General features: G+C 42.5%; 1 long non-coding RNA gene and 1 other non-coding gene across 2 annotated transcripts; one reads left to right on the forward strand and one right to left on the reverse strand.

Annotated features, from left to right (window-relative positions):
- Window positions 1-5,428: 5,428 nt before the first annotated feature.
- On the reverse strand, window positions 5,429-13,064 carry LOC140684865 (uncharacterized). The gene is made up of 3 exons (XR_012057766.1): window positions 12,878-13,064; window positions 11,320-11,525; window positions 5,429-5,671 (listed from the first exon to the last, which is right to left on the reverse strand). It is a non-coding gene; the product is annotated as an uncharacterized lncRNA (long non-coding RNA).
- A 957-nt stretch (window positions 13,065-14,021) lies between these two features.
- On the forward strand, window positions 14,022-14,095 carry TRNAT-AGU (transfer RNA threonine (anticodon AGU)). The gene has a single exon. It is a non-coding gene; the product is annotated as a tRNA-Thr (tRNA).
- The last annotated feature ends 827 nt before the right edge of the window (window positions 14,096-14,922 follow it).

Raw genomic sequence — 14,922 nt, forward strand, 5'->3', positions numbered from 1 at the left:
TCAAAGGGGACAAGATGGAGGAAATTGGGTGTGTCTTGTCCTTTTCCTCCTTCTTCATGCCCTCCATGTTTCACTGTGGTGTTGGCATTTTTCTGTTGGTTCAGGCTGGGGACACACTGTCCAACGTAGGTGACAGATATTGGCACGTTATTGTAAATCCAGCACAGGTAGTTTCTGGTATTTAATGTTTGTAACATCCCACTGAGGGCAGAGCCCCACACGCTGCCCTGCAGGACAGAGCTGCGGCAGGGCAGCAGAACATGTTAGAGATAAACAGAATAAACAACCTTGAAACAGCACAGACCAATTATGGCTTCTGCTTTGGCTACGGAGCAGAAAGACAGAGACTTTCTACATCTCGGAATTACCAATACCTCATATTCTGACATTTGATGGGCCAGAATCAAGGAAACAAGTGTTTGAAAGACTTGAGAGACTTCATGAAATTTAAACTTTTTTTTTTTTTTTTTGAGAGGAAGAAGACTTTGAAAACAAATATCCAGAAAAATTAAAACACAGTCCTCCATCCATCAGCATTTTTTTTTCTTAAGCAGATTCAGTAAATCTGCTCGAGGGTAGTATCAAGGATGTGAACTTTGCTGTAAGTGGAACTTTGGAATTTAGGATATGTTCTCCTGTGGTTCCTGCTTTCCTACTCCCCCTCGTGGACTAAGCTGCCAGGTTGTGTGAACCCGTGAGTGCTGTGCAGGCAAATCTGTGCTAAGCAGATTGCAGGCATTGAGATCTGCATGCACTGAGCAATCATGACTTAATGTAAGAATTGGTAATGCATAGTAGTGCTTTAATGGCACATTAATTCACGAATAATTTAACAAAGTATGTAAAATGTTGATTTCCTGCTGTGCACTGCTAGGTTTCTACCATAGCCAGAAGCTTTTCCAGGCATACTGAAAAGGCCCAAGAAGCCCAAAAGCACAGAAAGTCCAGACAAGGTTCAGCTTAGCAGCATTATGTTAGCAGAGAGCTGTGGATGGCTCCTCAAAGAAACCAGGAAATGTACAAGGAACAAGTCACATCTTTTAATGATCAGTAAATAAACACGTGGCAACTGTAAGCAGATATTGTAGATTGGAGATATAAAAATAAGTGTCTCAGTGTGTCAGTCCTGACATGTACAATTGAATAACTGTCAGATTGACAGTCCCAAACTTTCCTGCTTTGTCTGAACTCAGAACTGGAATTTTTATTTTTCTGTCTTCAGCAAAATGCTGTTGAGCTTTGTTATGTGTAAGTCAACTGAAATCAACCCAGAACTGTAACCCAGAAAATAAGAAGATAATAGATTAATTTTTTAAAAGTATAATCCTTGAATGTTCTTTTTGCTGAAAAGGCTATAACGTGCTACTTATCTGAAGTGTCTGACTTCTGTTTAAGAAATTTTATCTAATTTTTATCTAAGGAAGTTTTCTTTAACACTTGTTGAGCGATACTTATTTTTCAGAATCTATCCAAAAGTATTTCCCTGAGTATTGGGAAATCTGACATCAATATATAATGCAAGATTATGTGAAATGTATTAAGCCTGATTTCTTCCCCTGCAGGAACAGCTGAAGCTGTTAGAATTCAGGAGAATATGGTGGATTTGGATCATGGGGGACTAGGCTAGCCCTGACAATTTTCACTCTGGCATTCTCTTTTTTTCCTTATGGAAGAGTAGATACCAAATGGCTGGCTGTACTGAGAAAGCATTTGAAGTTCTTCTTAACAACAAAGAGTATCTCTGTGAGCTGACAGTCCACATACCTTTTGGAAAACAAAGATTAATAGTGCATGCAGCAGACAAAGACTGTGTAAGTCTAGAAGGGCACTTTTGACTGCAAAACTTTTTTGACTCAATAGAACAAGAACACACAATAGCTTTGATCTATTTTTTTCTTTGATCTTAGAGACATTCCTAATCATTCTTGTGTCAGTACATTGACACACACTGAGAAAATAAGTGAAAAAGTGAAAAATAAATTTACTTTCAAGTTTTGTCTGTTACCAAGGGCTGCCAAGTTATCAGGATAGCTCCTTCCAGTGAAAGTCCTTGTGAGGGAGCAGCTCTAGATCTGACACTTGGTGTCAGAAAGGGTAGTTGCAGTCAGATACAAGATTTTATTCTCATATTGAAGACAAATGAAACAACATATCAAGAAGGGAGTTTATGTTGCCTACTTTATGACTGATTCTAAAATCTCTTTGTACTTACACAAACAAAAATCTGATTGGAGAAATTAGGTTAATGATGGAAATGGACCTAGGTGAAGGTATGATGACTGATCCTGTGATCCTCTGAAATGTGAGTTACTCTGCATCTCAGCAGTCCTCATGGGTTTTTGTGCTGGGATGCTTACAGTCACTGGGCACCATAATCTACTTGTAAATTTTGTTTCATATTTTTATTTGTTTTACTAAAGAACTTCATAGAAACAGAACTTTTAGGTTGGAAGGAGCCTTAAAGTTCACCCAGTTCCATCCCTCTGCCATGGGCAGAGATATCTTCCACTATCCCAATGGGCTCCAAGTCCTGTCCAGCCTGGCCTTGGACACTTCCAGGGATGCAGCACCCACAGCTTCTCTGGGCAACCTAAGGGCCAGGGTGTCACCACCCTCACAGCAGAGAGCTTCCTCCTAATACCAATCTAAACCTACCCACTTTTAGCTTGAAGCCATTTTCTCTTTTCCTGTTGCTTCAGGCCCTTTTAAATAGCCTCTCTCCATCTTTCTTGCAAGCTCCCTTCAGGCCCTGGAAAGGTACAATTAGGTCACCCCAAAGCTTCTCTTCTCCAGGCTGAACAATCACAATTATCTCAGTCTTTCCACATAACAGAGAGCTGCCCCAGCCCTCTGACCATCTTGGTGGCCTCCTCTGGACCTGGTCCCAGAGCTTCCTGCCTTTCCTGTGCTGAGGAGCCCAGGGCTGGAGGCAGTGCTTCAGGTGGGATCTCACCAGAGCAGAGGGACAGGATCGCCTTCCTTGACCTGCTGGCCATGCTTCTTTTGATGCTTTACTTCAAAGCTTTATTTATGGGTTAGGACTGATTATGTTTTGGGTGTCATACAGATAAAACAGGAAGATAGCCTTTTTCCTGAAATCACTTAAATTAATCACCTGTGTGTGACAGGGTAAGTAGATAGAAGGTGATGGAGAAGTACCATGGCCTCAGCTTTCCCCATGGCAGGCTTGATTTGGATATTTGAAAAAAATTCTTCATGCAAAGACTTGTCAAGCATTGTAACAGGCTACCAGGGCAGTGGTGGTGTCATCATCCCCAGAGGGGTCTAAAGGGAGGGGCTGTAAATGTGGCACTAAGGGATGTGGTTTAGTGGTGGGCCTGGCAGCAGGGGGTTGTTGCTTGAACTTCATCACCTTAAAGGTCTTTTCCAACCAAAATGGTTCTATGATAAATGAGCCAGTAATTCAGTATGGGTCATCATCTCAGCACTTCAGCAGTCTGTTGATTGCTGCTCTATCAAAACAAAAGGACGTTTAAGTGGTAATGCCTTAAGTTTTAGCTTTTATATTTTTTCAGATCCTGTATTTCATTAAGGTATAAGTCTGAGCTCCGTATTTTGGTCAGACAAAACAATCCTCCTAGGCCTGAGAACCAAGGTCACCATCTGCCTCAGGCCTTGAAAAGTGTGAACAAAAGTGAATTGGGGGGAATATGACTTCATTTTCTCAAGTGGTAATTGGACAATTAACCCCTGATATGCAAATAGACCAAACTTACATCTAAGAAACTCATGACCACCATCTATTTTGTGTAGTCTCTGCAAGGCTTTTGCACTGCCCAGGTGTATCAATTGAAGGGGGAAGGAATGAAGGACTTGTCTTTACAAACAAGCTGTGAGTCTGCTGGTAAATAGAGCTAGATACTGAGAGATAAAAGAAACAATGGGAAGGATTCCATTGATTGGTTAATGCAATGAGAGAGATTTGTCTTTACAAACAAAGTGTAGGTCTGCTGATAAATAAAACTGGATACTGAGAGATGAAAGAAACAATGGGAAGAACCATAAATTCCATAAGGAATTCCACTAATTGACACAAGGAAAAAACAAAGGTGTACCTTTGTCAAGTACCTCAGCCAATGGGGAAAGAGATAGGGAAATGCAGTCAGGAAATAAAGATGAAAAGGAGGCTGCGTTCTCCTAAAATTAGAGAGACCCCCAAAGGAAATTTCCTATGGCCTCCCCCTTTATTTGAATAGAGTTACAGGACTCCTCTGTCTCCTTTTTGAACATAAACCTCTGGTGTTTGTGGATTAATTTTCCTGACAAAGGCCTTTACTAAGTACCTACTTTATTCTTTGAACACTGTCTAGCCTGTGTTCTAGGTAGCCACTCCAAGGCATCAGTGGGATTTTTTTATTATGAGAGAGATTTCCAGTTATTTATAGATGAATCCTTCAAAACATGAAGGACAGCAAAGGGAACCCCCTGCATTTTGAAAATGTAACCGTGACAAAGGCTGGCATCAGACGTAAGGCACGAGGGAGATGAGTATCTGAGAATAAATCACAGAGCTTTGTATTTGAAGACAAGAGATTGTATTTGTGACTGAGAATCAGGAATCAATGAAAAACCAGAGGGAAGGACATAAAAGAGACATTGAAGGTGAATTTGTGTGTTGGATGTTAGAATTTTTCCTTTTTTTTAATTTCTCTCAGGGAATTTTGTCTCATTTGTTGCTAAGAAACAAGAATGACAAGACAAAAGAAGAGGCTAAAGTGGGGTATGGATGTAGCTGCACTCTTGTAGCTCAGGGATTTTCTCTTGGAAGGGCAGGGATCCAGCGAGATTTTGGCAGGGGGCTGGCCTTGTCTCCTCTCACTCTTGGGTTTGGAGGGAACTGTGGCAAGCACATTTCTCTCCCTCTCAGGATTTTTCATAGAGGTGCACAGAAAGAAATGAAGGAGAAAACAATTTCTATTTCTGCTCCCTGTTTTCCTGTGTGGAATGTGTTTGGAGAATTGTTTACCTGGAGTGAGTGCTTGGTTGGATTCTGGTGAGGATTGTTTGAGCCTGATGGCCAATCCAACCCACCTGGGGCTGGACTGTCAGAGAGGGTCAGGAGTTGGGTTAAAATTAGAGTCAGAGAAAGTAGTATGTAGTTTTAGTGTTCTCCTTTTATATATTATATTAATTGTTATAAATGAAAATTTGTCCAGCCAAATTAATATGGAAAATAAAATATTTATTTTGCAATCAAATTCTATCTAGCCAGCCACAAGGAAAGAACAGAGCCGAGCCCGGGGTTGGCCCTGGGTGTGCAATGAGGAGTCAGCCTCAGCAGAGGTTTTCCTCCATGCCCACACGCCTCCATCCTGGCACAAGCGGTTTTTATAGGGAAAATCCCGCCTGAGGCCAAGATTTCGGCAGTCAGTCTTTTCTTCCATTCAGAGTCCATAGGTTAATAAGATTTTCTTTTTTGGTGATGAGGGAGAACAATTCACTGTCCAGAGTTGTTGAATCCCTTGATGAAATTTACTGGAACGCTGTATTCACATGTATCTGCCCGAGGATTTCCATGAGATCCATCCAGGGTCGTTCACCCGATGATCAGCGCCTGGGGTCCCTGTATCTCCTGGCCGAGCCACATCCTTTTACGTGTAAATCGGGTTCTAATATACACCAGGTTTCGCCGAGGGTGGACGTGTATACTCTAACAAATATTCAATATCACGTATATCATATTAGAAATGGCACAAATTATATCTACTACACATACCAAAACCAAGACACTGTGGAGGAGTGTTGCACGTGGATGCAAGTACGGGAGCCTGCACTTATGAAGAAAATTATGTTGCAACAACTGGTACAGAAATGGCAGGTCTTAGCAGCCTGAGCTTTAATTATGTGAATGATAATGGAAAGCCATATAATTTATGAAGAAAGGCTTGCTAGGATTTAGGTATGGACATGGATGTGAGAGTCTAAGGAGTGCTCTTTTCAAGAAATTTTTGGTGAAAACTGAGAGAAAGGAGGTAAATAGAAATCTGTATGTGATAGGGGAAGAATTCTATCTTGGTTGATATTAAAAAGAAAGAATAGGATACTACAATCTTGTCAATCTCACCTCAGTGCCTGGAAATGTCATGGAAAAAAATTACTGGGAGGTATTGAAAAATACCTGGAGAACCACACAGTCATCAGTCACAGCCAGCATGGCTCCATGAGAGGGAAGTCCTGCTTGTCAATCCTGATTTCCTTCTAAGACAGAGTAACCCATCTGGCTGATCTAGGAAAACCACTAGATGTAATAATTTTGGATTTCAGTAAAGTTTTTGATACCATCTTTGCCAGGATCCTTCTGGACAAAATGTCCAGGGCACAGCTGGATAAACACATGGTGGGACGGGTGAGCAGCTGGGTCACGGCTGGGCACAAAGGGTGACAGTGGCTGGGTGACATCAGATGGGGCCTGTCACCACTGGGGTTCTGCAGGGCTCCATCCTCAGCCCTGTGCTCGTCATCTTCGTTCATGATCTGGACCCAGGACCCAAAGGAAGCTCAGGGAGCTGCTGATGGCACTGAATGAGGAGGAGCTGCTGCCTCCTGTGAGGGCAGAGGCCCTGCAGAGGTGCCGGCACATGGAGGAAGGGCAGTCCCAGCCAAGGGAGCTGAGCTCAGGCAGGGCCGGGCTCTGCCCTGGGCCGGGCAGCCCTGGCTGGGGGTGCTCTGGGCAGGGAGAGGCTGAGGGCAGCTGCAGGAAGGGCCCTGGGGCTCTGCTCCGTGGGCAGCTGGAGCTGGGCCAGCAGTGCCCTGGCAGCCAGGAGGGACATCCCTGTCCTGGGGCACTGCCGGGCCAGGAGGGACATCCCTGTCCTGGGCACTGCCAGGCCAGGAGGGACATCCCTGTCCTGGGGCACTGCCAGGCCAGGAGGGACATCCCTGTCCTGGGGCACTGCCAGGCCAGGAGGGACATCCCTGTCCTGGGGCACTGCCGGGCCAGGAGGGCACTGCTCTGCTCTGCTCTGGGCTGGGGTCTCACCTTCAGTGCCGGGGCAGTTTGGGGCACCACAGCACCAGAAGGACAGGAAGGCACTGGGGAGTGCCCAAAGGAGGCCTGAGGATGGGAAGGGTCTGCAGGGGAAGGGTCTCCCTCAGTGAAGAGCAGCCCAGGGCACTGGGTGTGCTCAGCCTGGAGAAGAGGAGACTGAGCTCAGACCTCACTGGAATCTTCAGCATCGTCACAAAGGGCAGCACAGAGGCAATACCAACCTCTGCTCTGTGCCCAGGGACAGGACCCGAGGAAACAGCAGCATGAAGCTGAATCAGGAGAGGTTTTGCTTGGTTATTAGGAAAAAGTTATTTCCCCATAAGGTGGTCAGGCACCCAAACAGGCTCCCCAGGGTGGAGGTCACAGCTCCAAGCCTATTCCAGTTATGTCTTTGCTCCTCTATGCTCCTACTTTTCTGCATCCTTCACTTTCATTTATGCTACCCACACTCTACTAGCAGACTGTTTACTGCCAGTTTCCTTCATCCACATGAACAACCATAAATCTCCCCTTCTTCTCATCTAAAATTTGTAGAGGGTCTCTTAAAGCTTTTCTGTTTTGCCTATTATGGCTCTTGAATCCAAAAGTAATCTTTTGTCGTTGTAAATGCATGGTGGAATAGTTTGATAGATTATGGCCCCTTTCAGGGCAAAGGACTTGTCTAAATCTGATTCTGAGTTACACAGGACTGGAAGTCTCATTGTCTTGTGTTCTGAAAGATATATAAAAATATACATCACTTATATATAGAACAACATTGAATTAGCTGAAGTGCAGGGCTTTGTTTGTCAGTGAGATTTATACCTTCAGAGAAGTTCTCATTCTCTGTTATGCAGCCTTTCCATTCAGCTTGTCTTGTCAATTAAAGAAAAAATGCATCCTGATCCAGTGGCAATATGTGAACATAATAATTAAAATAACTGCAGCATATATTAATATTTAAATAAGTAACATAGTGCCTCCAGTGGTACTATTTCTGGATTTTTTTCATCACTAAATAGTAAAAATGCTATGCTGTCTATTGCAATTTTGTATATTTTTTAAAATTGCTGAGCAGAAAGTAAAATACCATTGAGTACAGATCTGTGAAACAATTTTCCAATGAAAAATGCTGCAAGTTCATAAAATTCATGTGGTCTTGTGCTTTATGTATTTCTATTTAGGATTAGAGATTGTGTTGGCTGCAGGAATTATACACATGGAGAAAAAAGATTAGTAATACAGTAATATTTTTAGTTGTCAGAATGTTAATGAATCAAATTCCTCTGATGATATATACATAAGTGACAGTTTATGAGCTTCATAAAAACAAAAAGCCAAAATGTTGCTAAAATGTTTCTCATATCTAGTGAAAAGGGGATTATTTTGATCTGAAATCAAAATAATCCCCTTTTCAACTAAGCTGTGCAATAATTTTTGCTGTAGCCCTTAAGAATCTAATTTTAATTAGTGGGTGTGAGAAGGTGAAACAATTGTCTGAATCGTATGTTGAAAAATACTTGTATATATCCTTTTAAATGCATCTTGCAGAAGGTACAACTGCAAAATTTCTATTTATTGCTTTGTTATTGATAAATAAGAAAACAAACATTCTTTGTTAGCACAATAAAATATAATCAGGGTAAGTAGGCTTGATTTGAATCCTAGTTTTGGTGCTGCTAATTGCTTGATCTCAGGTAATTCTGAACATGAGCATTTCTTGCTTTTTTCATATACAAATGGGTAAGATAATAATAACCCACCTCAGAAGAGCTGTTTAAGATTGACTAAATTAGCATTTTAAGATTTTAACAGGATGTCCTTGTCTAATTCTAAGTTTATTACTAATGAAAAAATAGAATAATTTGATTTTTGACAAGATTTGAAAGATTTTGAAAGACCTCAATCAGCTTCTACCAAAACAAAGTACTAAGGATTTCTTTCCTAATCTGCTTATAGGTTATAGGAAATCTGCCAAAAAAACTCCTCAGACCTTTAAGAATGTTTATTTTCCCTTTATTGGACAATGGAACATGAAGACATTGTAATTTCATGTAATATTTCCTGGGACAGGAAGTATGGAGTATATGGTTGAGACAAAGAAAATACCACAGATGTTTTTGATGCAATACATCCAACAGTAATAGCACATATCCAAGGTAAAACAAGACTTATTACTTTTGTGTCTTGTTAATGTAGCTCTTGATTTAAAAAAAAAAAAAATTCTTATTAAAAAAAAAAAAAAGATAAAACTAATTCATTCCATTCAGTTTGAAGATCCTTACTTGAGAAAGGCAAAAAGAGTCATCTGTAAAGACATTAAACCTACCATTCTTCAGTATACTCTTATAGAAAGGAGATAATGGGCCAAAGTTAGACCAACAGTGATTGTTTTTTGACCAATAATTTTCCTTTGAAGGTAGTTTTTCTACTGAGACCTCAGCTCTGCAAGGCTCCCACTCAGGTCAGTGAGTGACATTCCTTAAGAATTGGTTTCAGAATATGTAAGCAGCCTGTACATTTACATATGTAAAGTTAGCTCCAGTGAATCAGAGCCTGATGATAATTCATTTAGATTTAAAAATAAAACGTGCAACAAATGGACTGTAACAATTAGAATTCTGTTAGGTGACACTATCAGGAGATCTTTTTTCCACATCATTTTTCCTCATATGCTTTTGAAGAAAGATATTCCCAATTCCAGAAGCCTTGCTCAGTATGATCTCCTGAGCCTTCGCCCATAAGCTCACTTTGAAGTCAGCAACAGGAAAACCTTTATGTCAATTCAGGGCATTGTTACCATTTTAAGAAGGAAGGATGCAACAACAGAGATGTCAAATCAACTGTTAAAAATATTGATGGCATTAAATAAACTCAACCAATTTAGCTTTGCATTCTTAAAGCAATAATCACAGAGAGTCTGCCACTAGACACTAATAAAATTGTCTTTGAGGAATTAGGAATTACTTTGGATGGGAAATTCAATCTGAAACACCACAAGGTTTCTTTTAAATTGCACTGTTTCCTGTAAGAGATGCTCATAAACTTTTCGTGCTCTGTAGATTTCAGGAAGCACTAGAGCTCTGGAACATCAGATTTCTCTTCTGACTGCTTTGATAATTGGACTTTAATCTAGATTTTTTTTTTCTTTTTCCTCTGAATATTTGAGTTGAAATTTATGCATAGAGATAGATGGATTTCTTTTTTAATGAAAAAATGGGTGGGTTTTTTCTTTTTTGTAATGTATTAAAATGCAGGTGGGTTGTGGCTGCAGAACAATTTCTTGTTAAACTGCTTTTAACAGAGAAACCAGCTGGTCATTTGTTCCTTAATAACTTGGGTCCAGTCCTGCAAAATGACCTTTCAATAAATCTTGTAGCCTGTGCTGGCTGTGAGATTGTAAGCAGCTCCAGAGAGTTCACAGAACTGTTGGTGTGATTAAAATTCAGAATATGCTTCTGATGCTTTGCTGGATAGAGACAGGGATCTCAAAGTTGCAGGATGCACTTTGAGAGATTTGTAATGGTTACAAAAGCTCACTCTTCAGTGCTCTTCATGTGTCAGGGGCAGCAATGCAATAGCAGATTGCTGCTTTGCTGCTGATAGTCATTGCTTGTGCACAGCAACCTGGGACAAAAGCTTAAAAATATGGGATATAAAGACAGGAGCATTTTAATGTCATGAACCTATTTCCTTGAACCAAGCATTTAAGGCCTCTGTCAGTTCCTCTCTTTTTAGCCAAAAAAGAGAGATGTGTCAATACTAGTGGGTGATGTATCTCAACACTCTGGACATCTCAGGTAAACCATGAGTGACTACTCTAATCATGTAAGTAATTAATTCATCATTTGCAGGAAAACATGTTTAATTATGACACATTTATGTCCCTCTAAATAAGTCAATTGAAGTTGATGGTTTGGGTTCTGTGTTAATGAGGTAACTTGAACATTTGCTTAATTGATATATCCATCAAGAAGTATAATAAGAACATAATGGAGTAAAAGCACAGCAGCGTGTTAGAAGATTAACTCAGCACTCACAGATATTGTCCTAACATTAACTGGTTAAAAAAAACTCCTTCAGTAAATACTGTACTGATCTGTAATAATTAGGAAAATGTGTATGTATTCATTAGTACCCACAGCCCAGAGCACACGTGGCAGTAACACACACCTGAAAAATTCATGGACACTCTCAGCTGCTTTGAAGGAGCACAGGATCTAACATATTTGAAGCAGATGATACTTATGATTCTACAGCAGGACAATGCAGCACCTGTAACTAGGTGTCTGTTTGATGCTTGGATGAATAAAGAGAAATAATCAGTTTACCTGTGTCTGCATGGAAGTAGTGGGGAGCTGCTTCTTACTGCCCTAGTTTCATTCCTGGATCAGAGACAACTCTTGGTCCCTCCACAACATGAAATAAGTGTTACTGCAAACCACTGCTGCTCTGAACAGCTCCTCTTCTCTTCGCTGCCAGGGGCTCATGTGAATTTCTACGTTGGGAAGTAGCTGGCTGGTTTCTTTTGCAGCTCCTGCAAAAGAAGAAGCTGTTTTCTTTTGCAGATCTGAATGCTGCAATGAAGATGACTCCTGTACCAGATTAACCTGGGGTCACACCCTAATGGTGCCCGCTGAGTTGGGCAACTCAAGTGACTAAATAGCACTTCCATGGGGAAAAAGGTACCTGTGGCTCGGGGACATAAAAATACAGACAGGTTTGTGAGTATTGAACCTGAAAGCATGCTCTGCACACTGAACTCTCATTTGTTTTTATTCACAGTTGAACTAACAATTCTGAAAGTGCGTGTATTTTGATTTTTGAACAAGATATCTCCTTAATTTTCTAAATCAATAAAATTTTTATATATTGTTTTCCATTTACTTGTGTGTTGGAGGTTAGGATTTTTCCTTTTTTTATCCCTCAGGGAATTTTCTCCCTGAGATATGGCGAAGATGATACTTGGGAGACAGAAGATGTGGCTGGGAGGAGGAGGAGGCGTGCAGCTGAGTGCAGTCCCTTGGCTGGGCTAAGGGAAGGCTTTTCCTTGGGAAGTGCAGAGCTCCCTGGGGATTTTGGTGGGCTCAGGGCTGGGCTCAGCTCCTCTCTCTCTCAGGTCCGAGTGCACAGGGATGGTTTTGGTGCCAGCCCTGCTGCCCAGAGCATTCGCTGTCACTGCAGAGCTTTCATCCTGCCCTGATTCTACTCACTCTGTTTTACTCTCGCAAGAGCAGCTGTTGGATCGGGACCTTCCTCGCTGGGGACTGTGAAAAACGCCAATCACTTGGTTTTTAAAAATTTTAAAAGTTTAATAATAATAATAATATGGTTATAAAAATATACAATTAGAGTAAGAAAGTTTAGAGTTAGGACAATTACAAGACAATAAAATGCAAAGAATTATGAACGTCTGGATGCTTTCGGACACTAAGTCACGAAAAGCATGACTTGTGAACAAAGGAATCATACTTAAAACAATACACTTGTGGCACATTCATATATCCTTCATGGTTATGCGTACATTCTATTTTGAACAAGAAACTCTGTCTGTTGCATGTCAACTGTTTCCTTTAATCCCCTGGCGTCTTCGAGTCTGAGCAAGGCCTGAAGAAATTAGCTTCTTCTGATAAGAAGCCATAAATTCCTCTCCTTTGGAAGATTTAGGTGTTCCTTGAAGTGAGTATCTCATTCCTAAAAAGAAAACTCCCCCCCACATACATAGTCTCTATTTTAACATTATGTTGGAACATAAACTATATTTAACACACCACTTAAGAGAATTAATACAGCATAACTTTCCAACATCACACATATAACATTCATTGTAATATTTGCGAAAAGCCAATAATAAAATACGCATTTTTCAGAGGGACCACGACCGCAGACCTTTCGCAGAGGGAGCATCTCCCGGCGTGCAGCAGCCCAGCCCTGCTGGTTTTCTGCCGGTGCTGCTGGGGCTTTCGGCTACATTTTACCGCGACACGCGGAGCCTCCGGCACGGCTGCGGAGCCTTTGGGCCCCTCACGCCGCTCCCGCCGCTCCCGCCGCCATCGCGCCCCTCAGGCGGCCGCGCCCCTGCGGCTGTGCACAGGCAGCCCCGTGGCCGCCCCTCCGCCGGCCCGCCCGCCCGCCACAGCGCCCCCTGCAGCGCGGGGGAGCACAGCGCCCCCGGCGGCCGTGGCCGGCAGTGCGCAGGGCAGGCGCTGCGCGTGCCGCGGGTGGGTGTGTGGGGAGCGCCGGCACGTCCTGTGGGAGTTAAAGGTTAGTAAAGGACAGCAGGAGACAAGGACCGTACAGCAAAGGTTGTCACGGCCGGGTGCATCTCTTACCGTCGGGGACACCCCTTAAATACCTTTTCCCTTCCATCAGCCTGTTGCATATTCATAGACCCTCATGCATGTTCATAGACCCTCATGCACAGTAAACTTTTCCCCAGACTAGTTTACATGTTCTAAGAATTGTTTAGCCTGGCTCCTCCTTGGCTCTGCCTTTTTAGAGCATGCAGGTTCCTTGGCTGTGGTTTCAGCCCTTTGTTATCAGCTGCAGTTCGGCCTTGGAGCGCGCTGCCTCCAGAGGGTGAGTGCTGCTGGCTGGCAGAGCTGTGCAATGTCCTCATCCTGTGCTCACTGCTGTTACCCCATCCAAGCAGCATTGTAACACAAGCACACTGATACCAGCTATTGCACTGCTGTGTCTAAGCTTAATTAACAGCAGAAATAAAAATTACATCTTTATAGCAAATCACTTTAACACCACAGATATAAAATCCATTTTAATATTTGCAAAAAGCCAATATTACAATCTGTATCTATAACACAGAAACCGTGGCCAGCCGAGGCAGCGCAGGATGAGGCAGGGCTGGAGCTCTGGAGGCAGTTTCACCTATCAGTGTCTGAAAAGCCGATATTTATGAATTTTCCTCCGCTGTCTACGTGTGTGGTGCCAAAGCCAGAGTGGTTCGCAGTCTCGGGCACGGCCCGTTCGCCCTGCCAGCTCTGTTAATACTGCACTGAGCAGCCGCTCAACGCGCGGCGCCGTGGCTTAGTTGGTTAAAGCGCCTGTCTAGTAAACAGGAGATCCTGGGTTCGAATCCCAGCGGTGCCTGCGGCCCGAGGGCGCTTTTTTTGTCCCCGCCCCGTTTTACCGGCCTGGGTGTGAGGTGTGGGTGTGAGTGCAACAAACAGTGCGGAATGTGTGTGTAAATGCAACAAACAGTGTGTGTGTGTGTGTGTAAATACAACAAAGTGGTGTGTGCGTGTAAATACATCAAACAGTGTGGTGTGTGTGTGTGTGTGTGTGTGTGTAAATACAACAAACAGTGCAGGGTGTGTGTGTAAATACAACAAACAGTGAGGGGGTGTGTAAATCAACAAACAGTGCAGTGTGTGTGTAAATACAATAAACAGTGTGGTGTGTGTGTGTAAATACAACAAACAGTGCGGAGTGTGTGTGTAAATGCAACAGTGTGGTGTGTGTGTGTAAATACAACAGAGTGGTGTGTGTGTGTGTAAATATAACAAACAGTGGTGTGTGTGTGTGTGTGAATGCAACAAACAGAGCAGGGTGGATGTGTGTGTAAATACAACAAACAGTGCAGGGTGTGTGTGTAAATACAACAAACAGTGAGGGGGTGTGTAAATCAACAAACAGTGCAGAGTTTGTGTGTAAATACAATAAACAGTGTGGTGTGTGTGTGTAAATACATCAAACAGTGTGGGGTGTGTGTGTGTAAATGCAACAAATAGAGCGGGGCGTGTGTGTAAATACAACAAACAATGCGGAGTGTGTGTGTAAATACAGCAAACAGTGCAGTGTGTGTGTGTATGAATACAACAAACAGTGTGGTGTGTGTGTAAATACAACAAACAGTGTAGGGTGTGTGTGTGAATACACAAACAGCCCTCTGGGTAAGTGGTGGATGTGTGTATAAA

This window comes from Taeniopygia guttata, chromosome 11 (genome assembly GCF_048771995.1).
Source record: "Taeniopygia guttata chromosome 11, bTaeGut7.mat, whole genome shotgun sequence".
Classification (NCBI taxonomy): domain Eukaryota; kingdom Metazoa; phylum Chordata; class Aves; order Passeriformes; family Estrildidae; genus Taeniopygia; species Taeniopygia guttata.